This window comes from Engystomops pustulosus, chromosome 5 (assembly GCF_040894005.1).
Source record: "Engystomops pustulosus chromosome 5, aEngPut4.maternal, whole genome shotgun sequence".
Classification (NCBI taxonomy): Eukaryota; Metazoa; Chordata; class Amphibia; order Anura; family Leptodactylidae; genus Engystomops; species Engystomops pustulosus.
This window is the reverse complement of record NC_092415.1, coordinates 38,968,805-38,981,086: the sequence shown is the minus strand read 5'-3', so window position 1 is coordinate 38,981,086 and position 12,282 is coordinate 38,968,805. Positions and strand designations below refer to the sequence as shown.

Genomic DNA, 12,282 nt, shown 5'->3' with positions numbered 1-12,282 from the left:
AATAGCGTTATATATATTTTATTTCTGGTTGATCTGCTGGTGGCTGTCCTTGCTGCAGTGCATATACTAGCCAATTGTGAGGAATTTGGAGTGAGACTTGCGACCGCTGTGTTTAGCGCTTAGTGACGCACATATCCATCGCAAAGACCGAAGTGGGATAATTTATTAGGGGTTGGATTTCAATTAGGCACAGTCTGGCAGTTTCTTTTTATTTTACGTTTATTTTTTCATAACTCAGCGTCATCTCATCAGTGTGCTTTCATACTTGGTTAGAAAATAGCCAAAGGAGAATCCAAACGGCTTACTTACGCCTACAATAGCGTTATATATATTTTATTTCTGGTTGATCTGCTGGTGGCTGTCCTTGCTGCAGTGCATATACTAGCCAATTGTGAGGAATTTGGAGTGAGACTTGCGACCGCTGTGTTTAGCGCTTAGTGACGCACATATCCATCGCAAAGACCGAAGTGGGATAATTTATTAGGGGTTGGATTTCAATTAGGCACAGTCTGGCAGTTTCTTTTTATTTTACGTTTATTTTTTCATAACTCAGCGTCATCTCATCAGTGTGCTTTCATACTTGGCTAGAAAATAGCCAAAGGAGAATCCAAACGGCTTACTTACGCCTACAATAGCGTTATATATATTTTATTTCTGGTTGATCTGCTGGTGGCTGTCCTTGCTGCAGTGCATATACTAGCCAATTGTGAGGAATTTGGAGTGAGACTTGCGACCGCTGTGTTTAGCGCTTAGTGACGCACATATCCATCGCAAAGACCGAAGTGGGAAAATTTATTAGGGGTTGGATTTCAATTAGGCACAGTCTGCCATTTCCTTTTTATTTTACGTTTATTTTTTCATAACTCAGCGTCACTTCATCAGTGTGCTTTCATACTTGGTTAGAAAATAGCCAAAGGAGAATCCAAACGGCTTACTTACGCCTACAATAGCGTTATATATATTTTATTTCTGGTTGATCTGCTGGTGGCTGTCCTTGCTGCAGTGCATATACTAGCCAATTGTGAGGAATTTGGAGTGAGACTTGCGACCGCTGTGTTTAGCGCTTAGTGACGCACATATCCATCGCAAAGACCGAAGTGGGATAATTTATTAGGGGTTGGATTTCAATTAGGCACAGTCTGGCAGTTTCTTTTTATTTTACGTTTATTTTTTCATAACTCAGCGTCATCTCATCAGTGTGCTTTCATACTTGGTTAGAAAATAGCCAAAGGAGAATCCAAACGGCTTACTTACGCCTACAATAGCGTTATATATATTTTATTTCTGGTTGATCTGCTGGTGGCTGTCCTTGCTGCAGTGCATATACTAGCCAATTGTGAGGAATTTGGAGTGAGACTTGCGACCGCTGTGTTTAGCGCTTAGTGACGCACATATCCATCGCAAAGACCGAAGTGGGATAATTTATTAGGGGTTGGATTTCAATTAGGCACAGTCTGGCAGTTTCTTTTTATTTTACGTTTATTTTTTCATAACTCAGCGTCATCTCATCAGTGTGCTTTCATACTTGGTTAGAAAATAGCCAAAGGAGAATCCAAACGGCTTACTTACGCCTACAATAGCGTTATATATATTTTATTTCTGGTTGATCTGCTGGTGGCTGTCCTTGCTGCAGTGCATATACTAGCCAATTGTGAGGAATTTGGAGTGAGACTTGCGACCGCTGTGTTTAGCGCTTAGTGACGCACATATCCATCGCAAAGACCGAAGTGGGATAATTTATTAGGGGTTGGATTTCAATTAGGCACAGTCTGCCATTTCCTTTTTATTTTACGTTTATTTTTTCATAACTCAGCGTCATCTCATCTGGCATAGCAGTGTGCTTTCATACTTGGCTAGAAAATAGCCATAGCAATAGGATAGCATTGTTTGGTTTTAAAAACTAAAAAACACAAAAAAAAACTAAAAAACACAAAAAAAAGTTAAAAAAAAAATTAAAGTTATATAACTTTCATTTTCAAAATGTTTAACCCGAGGGCTAGGGGTAGAGGACGAGGACGAGGGCGGGGACGTGGGCGTCCATCTACTGCAGGGGTCAGAGGCCGTGGTCCTGGGTGGGGTGAGACACCACCTGCTGATGAGGGAGCAGGGGAACGCCGCAGAGCTACACTCCCTAGGTTCATCATGTCTCAAGTTACTGGGACTCGTGGTAGAGCACTGTGGAGGCCAAAACAGTGCGAACAGGTGATGTCGTGGATTGCCGACAATGCTTCGAGCAATTTGTCCACCAGTCAGTCTTCCACGCAGTCCACCCATGTCACTGAAATCGGCACTCCTCCAGCTCCTGCACCTCAGCCTCCTCCCCCCCAGTCTGCCCCCTCCCAGGAAAATTTGGCATTTGAACCGGCATACTCTGAGGAACTGTTTTCTGGACCCTTCCCACAGTCACAAACCACTTGTCCGGTTGCTGCTGAGCAATTTTCCGATGCCCAGGTTTTCCACCAGTCGCAGTCTGTGGGTGATGATGACCTTCTTGACGTAGTGGGAGAAGTGTGTAAAGAGGTGTCCGACGATGAGGAGACACGGTTGTCAGACAGTGGTGAAGTTGTTGTCAGGGCAGGAAGTCCGAGGGGGGAGCAGACTGAGGGATCAGAGGATGATGAGGTGACAGACCCAAGCTGGGTTGAGAGGCCGGGTGAACACAGTGCTTCTTAGACGGAGGAGAGTCCTATAGCAGAACAGGTTGGAAGAGGCAGTGGTGGGGCCAGACGGAGAGGCAGGGCCAGAGCAGGTGCATCAGCGCCAAATGTGTCACGTAGTGAAGCTCCCGTGGCGAGGGCTCCCGCGGCGAGGGCTAGATTTTCAGAAGTCTGGAGGTTCTTTAAGGAAACACCGGATGACCGACGGACTGTGGTGTGCAACCTTTGCCAAACCAGGATCAGCAGGGGTTCCACCACTACTAGCTTAACTACCACCTGTATGCGCAGGCATATGAATGCTAAACACCCGAATCAGTGGCACCAAGCCCGTTCACCTCCGGCCGTGCACACCACTGCTCCTTCCCCTGTGTCAGCTGATAGTCAGCCCCCTGCCCAGGACCCTGGCACAAAAACCCCATCGTCGCCTCCACGATCCTCCACAGCATCCACCAGCGTTCAGCTCTCCATACCCCAGACGCTGGAGCGGAAAAGAAAATATAGTGCAACCCACCCGCACGCCCAAGCCCTTAATGTCCACATCTCCAGATTGCTTAGCCTGGAGATGCTGCCCTATAGGCTAGTAGAGACCGAGGCCTTTCGCAACCTCATGGCGGCGGCCGCCCCTCGGTATTCGGTCCCCAGCCGCCACTACTTTTCCCGATGTGCCGTCCCAGCCCTGCACCAGCACGTGTCAGACAACATCATCCGTGCCCTGACCAACGCCGTTTCTGACAAGGTCCACCTGACCACGGACACGTGGACGAGTGCTGCCGGGCAGGGCCACTATATATCGCTGACGGCACATTGGGTTAACTTGGTGGAGGCTGGGACCGAGTCTGACCCTGGGGCTGGTCATATACTGCCGACGCCGAGGATTGCGGGGCCTACCTCGGTCCAGGTCTCAAAGGCCTACTATACCTCCTCCTCCTCCCACCCCTCCTCCACCTCCTCCTCCTCCGAATTATCATCCGTGGCCATGGCGCCATCAGTCGGTAGCTCTAGGCACAGCAGCAGTGCCGTCGCTAAGCGACAGCTGGCGGTGCTCAAACTGCTGAGCCTAGGCGATAAAAGGCACACCGCCCAAGAGCTATTACAGGGCATTCCATATCAAACTTGTTAACTTTGTCGCCACCCTGCTGTGTAATCCCCAAAATATACTGGCAAACTTTTATCATTTACCGATATTATTTCAGCGCTTCTTGCGCATCTGTTTACATTCCCCTCACCCGCCATATCCCAAACTTATAAGAACGCTACTACACTTGATCTTATACAAAAGGTTCTTAGAAGTGCTGTTTGGGGAGTAGCCTAGAGACAGGGGCTTGGATTGGCGAAAGCTCGCCTGGCAGCGGAGCGCCAGCTCCATGCCAAGATCCAACTAACATAGTTTTAACTGCAGCACCTTTAATCTACTACTAGTTCACTGCCTCCATACATGGTCCCCTTATCAAACGAGCTGTGTCAGGCAGAATTTTGGGTTGTTTTCATGGCTTCCACATCAAACTTGTTAACTTTGTCGCCACCCTGCTGTGTAATCCCCAAAATATACTGGCAAACTTTTATCATTTACCGATATTATTTCAGCGCTTCTTGCGCATCTGTTTACATTCCCCTCACCCGCCATATCCCAAACTTATAAGAACGCTACTACACTTGATCTTATACAAAAGGTTCTTAGAAGTGCTGTTTGGGGAGTAGCCTAGAGACAGGGGCTTGGATTGGCGAAAGCTCGCCTGGCAGCGGAGCGTCAGCTCCATGCCAAGATCCAACTAACATAGTTTTAACTGCAGCACCTTTAATCTACTACTAGTTCACTGCCTCCATACATGGTCCCCTTATCAAACGAGCTGTGTCAGGCAGAATTTTGGGTTGTTTTCATGGCTTCCATGTTAACTTTGTCGCCACCCTGCTGTGTAATCCACAAAATATACTGGCAAACTTTTATCATGTACCGATATTATTTGAGCGCTTCTTGCTCACCTCCTTTGGTTCCTCTCTGCCACCCATTGGTTTGAAGCCTGAGTCCATTTAGGGTATGTCGCCATGACACTCTCTAGCCTGCTGCCGCTGCCTCTGCATGCCGTCCCCTATAGTGTCAGGGTCAATTATTGGATGTTTTAGATGCTATCTAGCTTCATTCTGTCACTCTGTCATGGCCATGCTGTTGCCCATAATTTTGGCATAATGGTGCGATTAAGCAGCCTCAGAGGCATCCATGCATGCTGCCCCTGCTGTTTCCTGTCCATTTCCGTGGTGTTTCCATCCTTTTCTGAGGTTCCCAGGTGTTTGGCCAAGCTTCCCTGTGCAGAGCCTTGGTCCCCTTGAAAAATGCTCGAGTCTCCCATTGACTTCAATGGGGCTCGTTATTCGAGACGAGCACTCGAGCATAGGGAAAAGTTCGTCTCGAATAACGAGTACCCGAGCATTTTAGTGCTCGCTCATCTCTAGTAAGGAAGTGTTCAGACTATTGCAAGTGAGAATGCAAATTTAGTACCAAACCACAGTTTTCATCACCTCTTTTGCTATGCAGAAGCAAAAGTCATACAAAGTCATTCAAAACATATTTTTTACCTTTTTTGTGAATCTTCTTCTCAGGATGAATTCATTTTTTCTGTAAGTTTCATTTCACAACATTATGTGGACAATTCTGATATAAAATCAAGCAATAAAATAGAAAAATAATCTCTGTTAATAACAAGAAACATACGCAAGTCTAAACCTAGTAGAAGCTCTAGCTTTTCTCACTTGATCTGAGTGGAAACTTGCTGCCTGCATTGTATGTGTGAATCTCTCCAGGATTTTCAGACTGATGCCTGGGAATTCACTTGTGAACATTCAACTAGTTATTTCATACAAAACAAAAGTTATAAAAAATATAAGATCATTTTTAAAATGTATAATTTAAGTGAATTTCCACAACTTTACTTAATAAATTTACTATTACATTGACTTAATACCAAAAACAATAAAGTACTAAAAAAAAATTAAGAACAGGAAAGTACTAAAATAAAAATATTCTATTATACATTCCCCTGTTTTAATCACCATGGATTTTTCGGTCCATGTCAGTCCATTTTTACGGGCCTTAGACTGTGTGCCTTACATTAAAGGGAACCTGTCACCAGGGACCTTATTTTTAATAAAGACAGGTTTCAATAGCCCATTACAGCTGCATTGCACATCTGCCTTTCTGCCTTTTCTAATTGCGTGTTATAACTTTACCCTGAACCCTGACAGAATCCTCTGTGTAGTCCCAGGGGTTGAGCTTTGATTTGGGTGCATTTCAAAAAACAAACATGTGACTTATCTGTGCTGCAGACTACTCTGCTCTCAGCCCCAACCTTTGTGCTCCTGTACAGCTCCTTCCTCCTGCTCCTAGCAGACAACACTGCTTGGTGACCTGACATCAGTGAGGGAGGTAGGAGCTGTACAGGAGCACTAAGGTTGGGGCCAAGAGCTGAAGAGTCTATAGCACAAACAAGTTATATGGTGTTTTTTTAAATGGATCCAAACCAAAGCCCAACCCCTGGGACTACACAGAGAGTTAATTCAGGGTGAGTTATAGCACACAATTATATTGTAATGCAAAAGTTTCGAGAAAGCAGTAAGGGATATTTGGAATGTAGCTGTAATGGGCTTTTTCAACCTGTCTTTAGTAAAATTAGGTCCCTGGTGTTACTTTAAGGTATTATTACCACTGGTGATTGGCTGCTGTGGTCACATACACAGGAACTGAATGTTATTACTGCAAAACAGGGAGGTCATTCAATTTATTTCTACTTTATCATAAACTAAGAAAAAAAAAAGAAAACCTCCACTCCAGCACCCATTATCAGCTTCTTTAGCATCCATTTCACTGTTGCCATGTGACATGCTACTTTAGGAATACTCACAGCCTGCATGACTTCAACAGACAAACTCATAGCACTCAGTTGGTTGCATTTAAAACATTGTTTCTTATTATGCCCCCCCCCCCCCCCTGAATTTCTTTGATTCCTTCTTAGAACATTTTCCTGATATCAGGTTCACATGTGCTCAGTAGCTTACAAGGGTATTCCTCTTCTGCAGAGAACTCCAATATGGTTAGGGTTTACAACATAGGTACTCCTCAGGTTGGCATCCCTGGCAACTTTAGTCAAGCCCCTCTACCCATGCTTTAACTACCATTAGGCTGCCTGTGAAGATGCGACACATGAGGTCTTGGACAATCCCTGACCTTAAACATAACAGTTGAGATTAGGAATTGGTCCAGTTATCATGGGTACAATGAAAGTGATATCACATTCGTGGTTCAGATGATAACTGGACAAATGTTATGTTTGAGGCCCAGGCATCATGTATGGGAGCGGATGGTCACCGCAGGAGTCAGGGAACCCATTAGTAGGAGGTAAGTATATTGTTTTCTTCCATTTCCGCTAAATGCTGTCCAAACTGGTGGTTCCTACAGAAGTGGAACACCCCTTTCTTAGTGAGGCTGCTCATGCTAAAGTGTACATTAGATATTCTTAGAAGAACTGGCACAAGTGATGGATGTTCTGAGAAGGAACTAAATAAAATATGTGGGCACCGAAACAGATATGTAACACAGAATCCAGACATCAAGCTCTTTTTTTTCTTGCTTAATTTTTATCTTTTAAAGTCCACTTACAAAAAAAACTGCAACAAACTGTTTTTCCTTTTCCCCAACAAAGCACATGTGTGAAAGCACTCTAAGATATTATTATGTTATTATTACATTACATGTGATTTCCAAATTGTTACCCGCATTAAATATTATATGTGTCACAAGAAACTGCTGAAAATGTATTAAAATGTTTGTCAATATTGATTTATTAAAGAAAATTATGAATATGCAAAAAGATCATCCAAATTTTATGTTGCAACATTACAAGTTTGTTCATTTTAATATACAGAAAGAACGTGGATAACACATAAGAAGCAGAAGAACCTTCAGAACTTTTTAAGACCTAATTAAGTGTAAAGGTGCTAAAAAGTTGAAACATCTAAAAGTTGCAGTAACAAAACAAGAAAAATGTTCTCTCGAGATATTTTCTGCTCTCAGTTTTAAATGTGTGAAATTGTGTGATTGCTGCCATTGGAGCACACATGTATAACATAAAGATTCACATCATTGTCTCTCATAGAGCGTTATTCTACAGTATTTGAAATCATGAATGTATATGTGAACAGTAGTTACTGTCTAACCTACACACTAGACTGATATGTACACAGATTTTAGCTTTTAGTGGATTTTGTGCAATGTATATGTTTCTTCTTATTGTGGCTAGGTTAGTTAATGGACACTAAAGGAAGTTTATTTTTATATTATTATTTTATTTTTCACTGATACTGTTAACAACGTAATGTCAGTAAAAAGATGTACTTTATCCTGTATGTCTACAATAGCTTTTATATGATTAAATCACTTTTATTTAAATCTAAATCATACTCATACCTATGACATTCACCATAGTGTGCATAATATTGTGCAGGGAATATGAATTGTGAGTGCTGAGGATAGAGATTACTGTATACTACAGTGGAATAGACTGTACAAGAAACAACAGCAAAGTGACTGAGAAGTGAGGTTGCACTATCCCTAATGAGTGGAGCGCCAGGTCAAGCATACGCCCTGCCACTCCATTTATCCTCTATGGGACAAGCAGAGACAGCAATTTGCTATCTCTTGTACTATAGGAGACACAGACTGTTGAAAGCCACTGTGACGGAACCGTAAATGAGACCTTTGTTATCCCATAAGTTATCATTAAGTACCACCTTTTAGTTTCTTTAACAATTTATGACTACTTTTTAGACATGAAATGAATCCACTCAGGCAGCTACATACTGTATGATTGAATAATAAGTAAGAAGCAGCTTTAGGGTTATATTGGGTCCCCTTACCTACTGGACCAATGTATGTATGTATGTATGTATGTCAGTAAATGGAGCAGAAGGGAGCATTCTTGACTTGATGCTTTATTCATTGTGAGAAACAGGACCCCTGTTCTCATGATTGGTATGGTCCTAGTAGACAGACCTCCACCAATCCCTATTTTTTGCCCTTTTGGGGACTGTTGTGGTAGGCAATGAAACTGGCTCGCTTGTCATCTGTATTTTAGCAATGTTTCTATGGGCCAATGACAGGACAGGGTACAAGAAGCGCATTGGCCTAAAGCTACCACAACTTCTTCAGTCAGCAGCTACTCCTGACCCACCCTCCTCCTGTTGAACCTATTGTAATTCAACTCCCCACCACCACCATTCCTGATTCTTCTCCCCTTCTACCTGGCTGCCACCTATTTTCTTTGAGGTCCCTGAGAAAGTTAAAATGTACGCAATTGGTTTCTGGGATAAATGGGGACCACTGTACTAAAGAGCTCAGGCAATAACAGAGGTATTTCTCTAGGGATTTCTCAAAGCTGGAAGATCATAACATTTGGTCCTAGTGGGATTCTGTGGGCGAACATCTTTAAAATCCTTTCTTGAAAATTTGTTAATGGGAAAATTACATCTAGTAATAGAAAGTAAACAGTCCACCACTTTCCAAACCTTCAAAAGTAATCTGAAAACCCACCTGTTCAGAATCGCCTACAACACACAATAACTTCTCTGCTCCCTCACCTTGTGTCTCCATCTACCCTCCCATTTAGTTTCTGAACCCTCACGGGTAGGTTACTCCTTCAACTTGTCTTCTGATCACTGTGGTCTTGTAATTGTACTTGCATTTGTTCTTGTCTTAAAGCAATGTATGCGTACCCCTTACTGATTGTACAGCACCATAGAATTGTGCCCTATAAATAAATTAATAATAATAATTCAAGATTCATTCTATTGTGAATCACAATCACGTGAAATCGTGAAATGCTGCCAATTAGAAAAGTTATTGTGCTACCAGGCCCATCTCATTGGATATTGATAGATGATCACAGTGGTGCAACATCTGGAAAGCAATGCCACAAAACACAAGACAGGGCCATCTACTGTGTCATAGGCCCCAGGGACAAAAGTCACAAACCTCGAATCATTTATAATCTTAGTGACCTAACCAATAGTTTAGGCTCAAAAACCCCTTTTAACAATATCTTCTAGCTAACACTCCAGGAGTTCATGCTACTTTCATTTTTATGTCAATTTTTATTTCATACAACTTTATCAATATTATTAAACAGTGAATTAAGTAACCAAGGTTTTTTTTTTTTTTTTTTTAAAATAAAATAGGAGCAAGGCTTATCTAAAGTGAATGTCATCACTAAATCACAGATCATTTTGTGACCTTACATGCTTCCTCCCAGTGTAAAACAAAGTAAGTTAAAATTAATATCTTTCCCCGATGACCTATAGATATGAAAATCCATTACAATAATAAAAATGTACTTTGCTCCTGAAGTTTTTCATGCAGAATCAGAATGTCATTAAACAATTGTCACTGCGGTTTAATGAGAACACAAGTACCGATAATTAAAGAAATAATCCCTTTTATGTAGGTGAAAGGTGGCTTGCCAGATATGATATGAAAACAAGCTGAAGCTGAATGAAAGTTCTCATCACTTTCTTTCTTATTGCTGAGAATTAACTGATAACACGTATTATTCTATGACATGAATGGCCTCTGCCTAATGCATCAGTACAAATTGCTTCTATCTATTGTATTAGAAGTTTGTTCACAGTTAATTGTAATGTAATGAATTTATTTCTTGGTTATATTTTCCAGGTTAAACAAAATCCTTGTTGGGTGGGTAAAGGCAATTTTAAGGATTATAATTACGTAATTTGCATGTTTCATTTTGGGCAGAGTCATTTAAAGAGCACAAAGTAAGGCCTCATCCAAATGAATGTGGGAATTTTTCTGGTCGCAGGTGGGGGATTGTGGGAAGTTGATTGTGCCCATCTGACATTGGCCAAGGTCCACAGGAAGGAAGTGCCCCCACCACAAAGATGGACAGGAATGGAATCTGACCTATCTTTTGCGGTGTAGGCAGTCAGCATGTTCCTGGTACGGGGAGGCACAGCGCATGCACCACTCCATGAACATGCTTATACAAAGTTGATGGGGCTGTGAGTTATCTGAATTTTGTGCCGCTAGCTCAAGGCCAATACATACGTTACTGTGCACGATGCCTTAGTGGGATCCCAATGACACACAGGCAACCAAGATTGGAACAATTGTTCGCATCCCAAGAAGATTCACTCATCATGTGAGTTCACTCATGGCCTCAAAGCACTCATACTCATGAGATAACTGCCTTTAACATGTTAACAGCTATCTCTTTTAACTCCCTTAGCCAAAGTAAAGTATTAGAGCTTGTAAGGTAAGAGCGTTGAAGGTATAGCCTCCTCTTCTTATCAGTTTGCTATATGAGTAACAATTTCATTATATCCTGATCAATGCAGGGAAAAAGGGAAAATCAGGACAAAAAACATTTTTCTAAAATAAAACTTATTTCAAAGTTTTCACTACACTATTAATTTATACTAGAGATGAGCGAGCACTAAAATGCTCGAGTGCTCGTTATTCGAGACGAACTTTTCCAGATGCTCGAGTGCTCGTCTCGAATAACGAGCCCCATTGAAGTCAATGGGAGACTCGAGCATTTTTCAAAGGGACCATGGTTCGGGAATAAAATGTGTTAATTAATTGAAAAAGAATGTCTTCTGATAAGTTAGCAGATGTATGCAAACATCTGCAATCTATTCTTCACTGTTCCGCGCGTATATTATCTCCCGACAAGTTAGCAGATGTGAAGAACAGTGAAGAATAGGATCATTTAAGTGAAAAACACAGTGAAGAATAGATTGCAGATGTTCGGCACATCTGCTTACTTGTCGGGAGATACGCTGTCTCCGTGCCCCGCTGTCTCCGTGCCCCGCTGTCTCCGTGCCCCGCTGTCTCCGTGCCCCGCTGTCTCCGTGCCCCGATGTCTCCGTGCCCCGATGTCTCCGTGCCCCGCTGTCTCCGTGCCCCGATGTCTCCGTGCCGCTCCGTGCCGCTCCCCGATGTCTCCGTGCAACGATGTCTCCGTGCGGCTCCCCGCCGCTCCCCGATGTCTCCGTGCCCCGCTGTCTCCGTGCCCCGCTCTCTCCGTGCCCCGCTCTCTCCGTGCCCCGCTCTCTCCGTGCCCCGCTCTCTCCGTGCCCCGCTGTCTCCGTGCCCCGCTGTCTCCGTGCCCCGCTGTCTCCGTGCCCCGCTGTCTCCGTGCCCCGATGTCTCCGTGCCCCGATGTCTCCGTGCCCCGATGTCTCCGTGCCCCGATGTCTCCGTGCCGCTCCCCGATGTCTCCGTGCAACGATGTCTCCGTGCGGCTCCCCGCCGCTCCCCGATGCCTCCGTGCCCCGATGTCTCTGTGCCCCGATGTCTCCGTGCCGCTCCGTGCCGCTGCCTGATGTCTCCATGCTGCCGCTGCCCCATGTCTCCGTGCTGCCGCTGCCCCATGTCTCCGTGCTGCTGCTCCCCGGTGTCTCTGTGCTGCTCCCCGGTGTCTCTGTGCTGCTCCCCGGTGTCTCTGTGCTGCTCCCCGGTGTCTCTGTGCTGCTCCCCGGTGTCTCTGTGCTGCTCACCGTGTTCTGCAATGTGTTCTTCACACATATATATTGTTCTTCACATACTATTTTGTTCGCACCGTTC

The 12,282-nt window shown here is 43.8% G+C and overlaps 1 long non-coding RNA gene across 1 annotated transcript in view; it reads left to right on the top strand.

Moving 5' to 3' along the window:
- LOC140133988 (uncharacterized) overlaps positions 1-11,015 on the top strand; it is a 39,002-nt gene extending 27,987 nt beyond the window's left edge. Inside the window, exon 3 of the long non-coding RNA XR_011856013.1 lies at positions 9,879-11,015. This is a non-coding gene — a long non-coding RNA (uncharacterized lncRNA). The remainder of the gene's footprint in view (positions 1-9,878) is intronic.
- Positions 11,016-12,282: the final 1,267 nt, after the last annotated feature.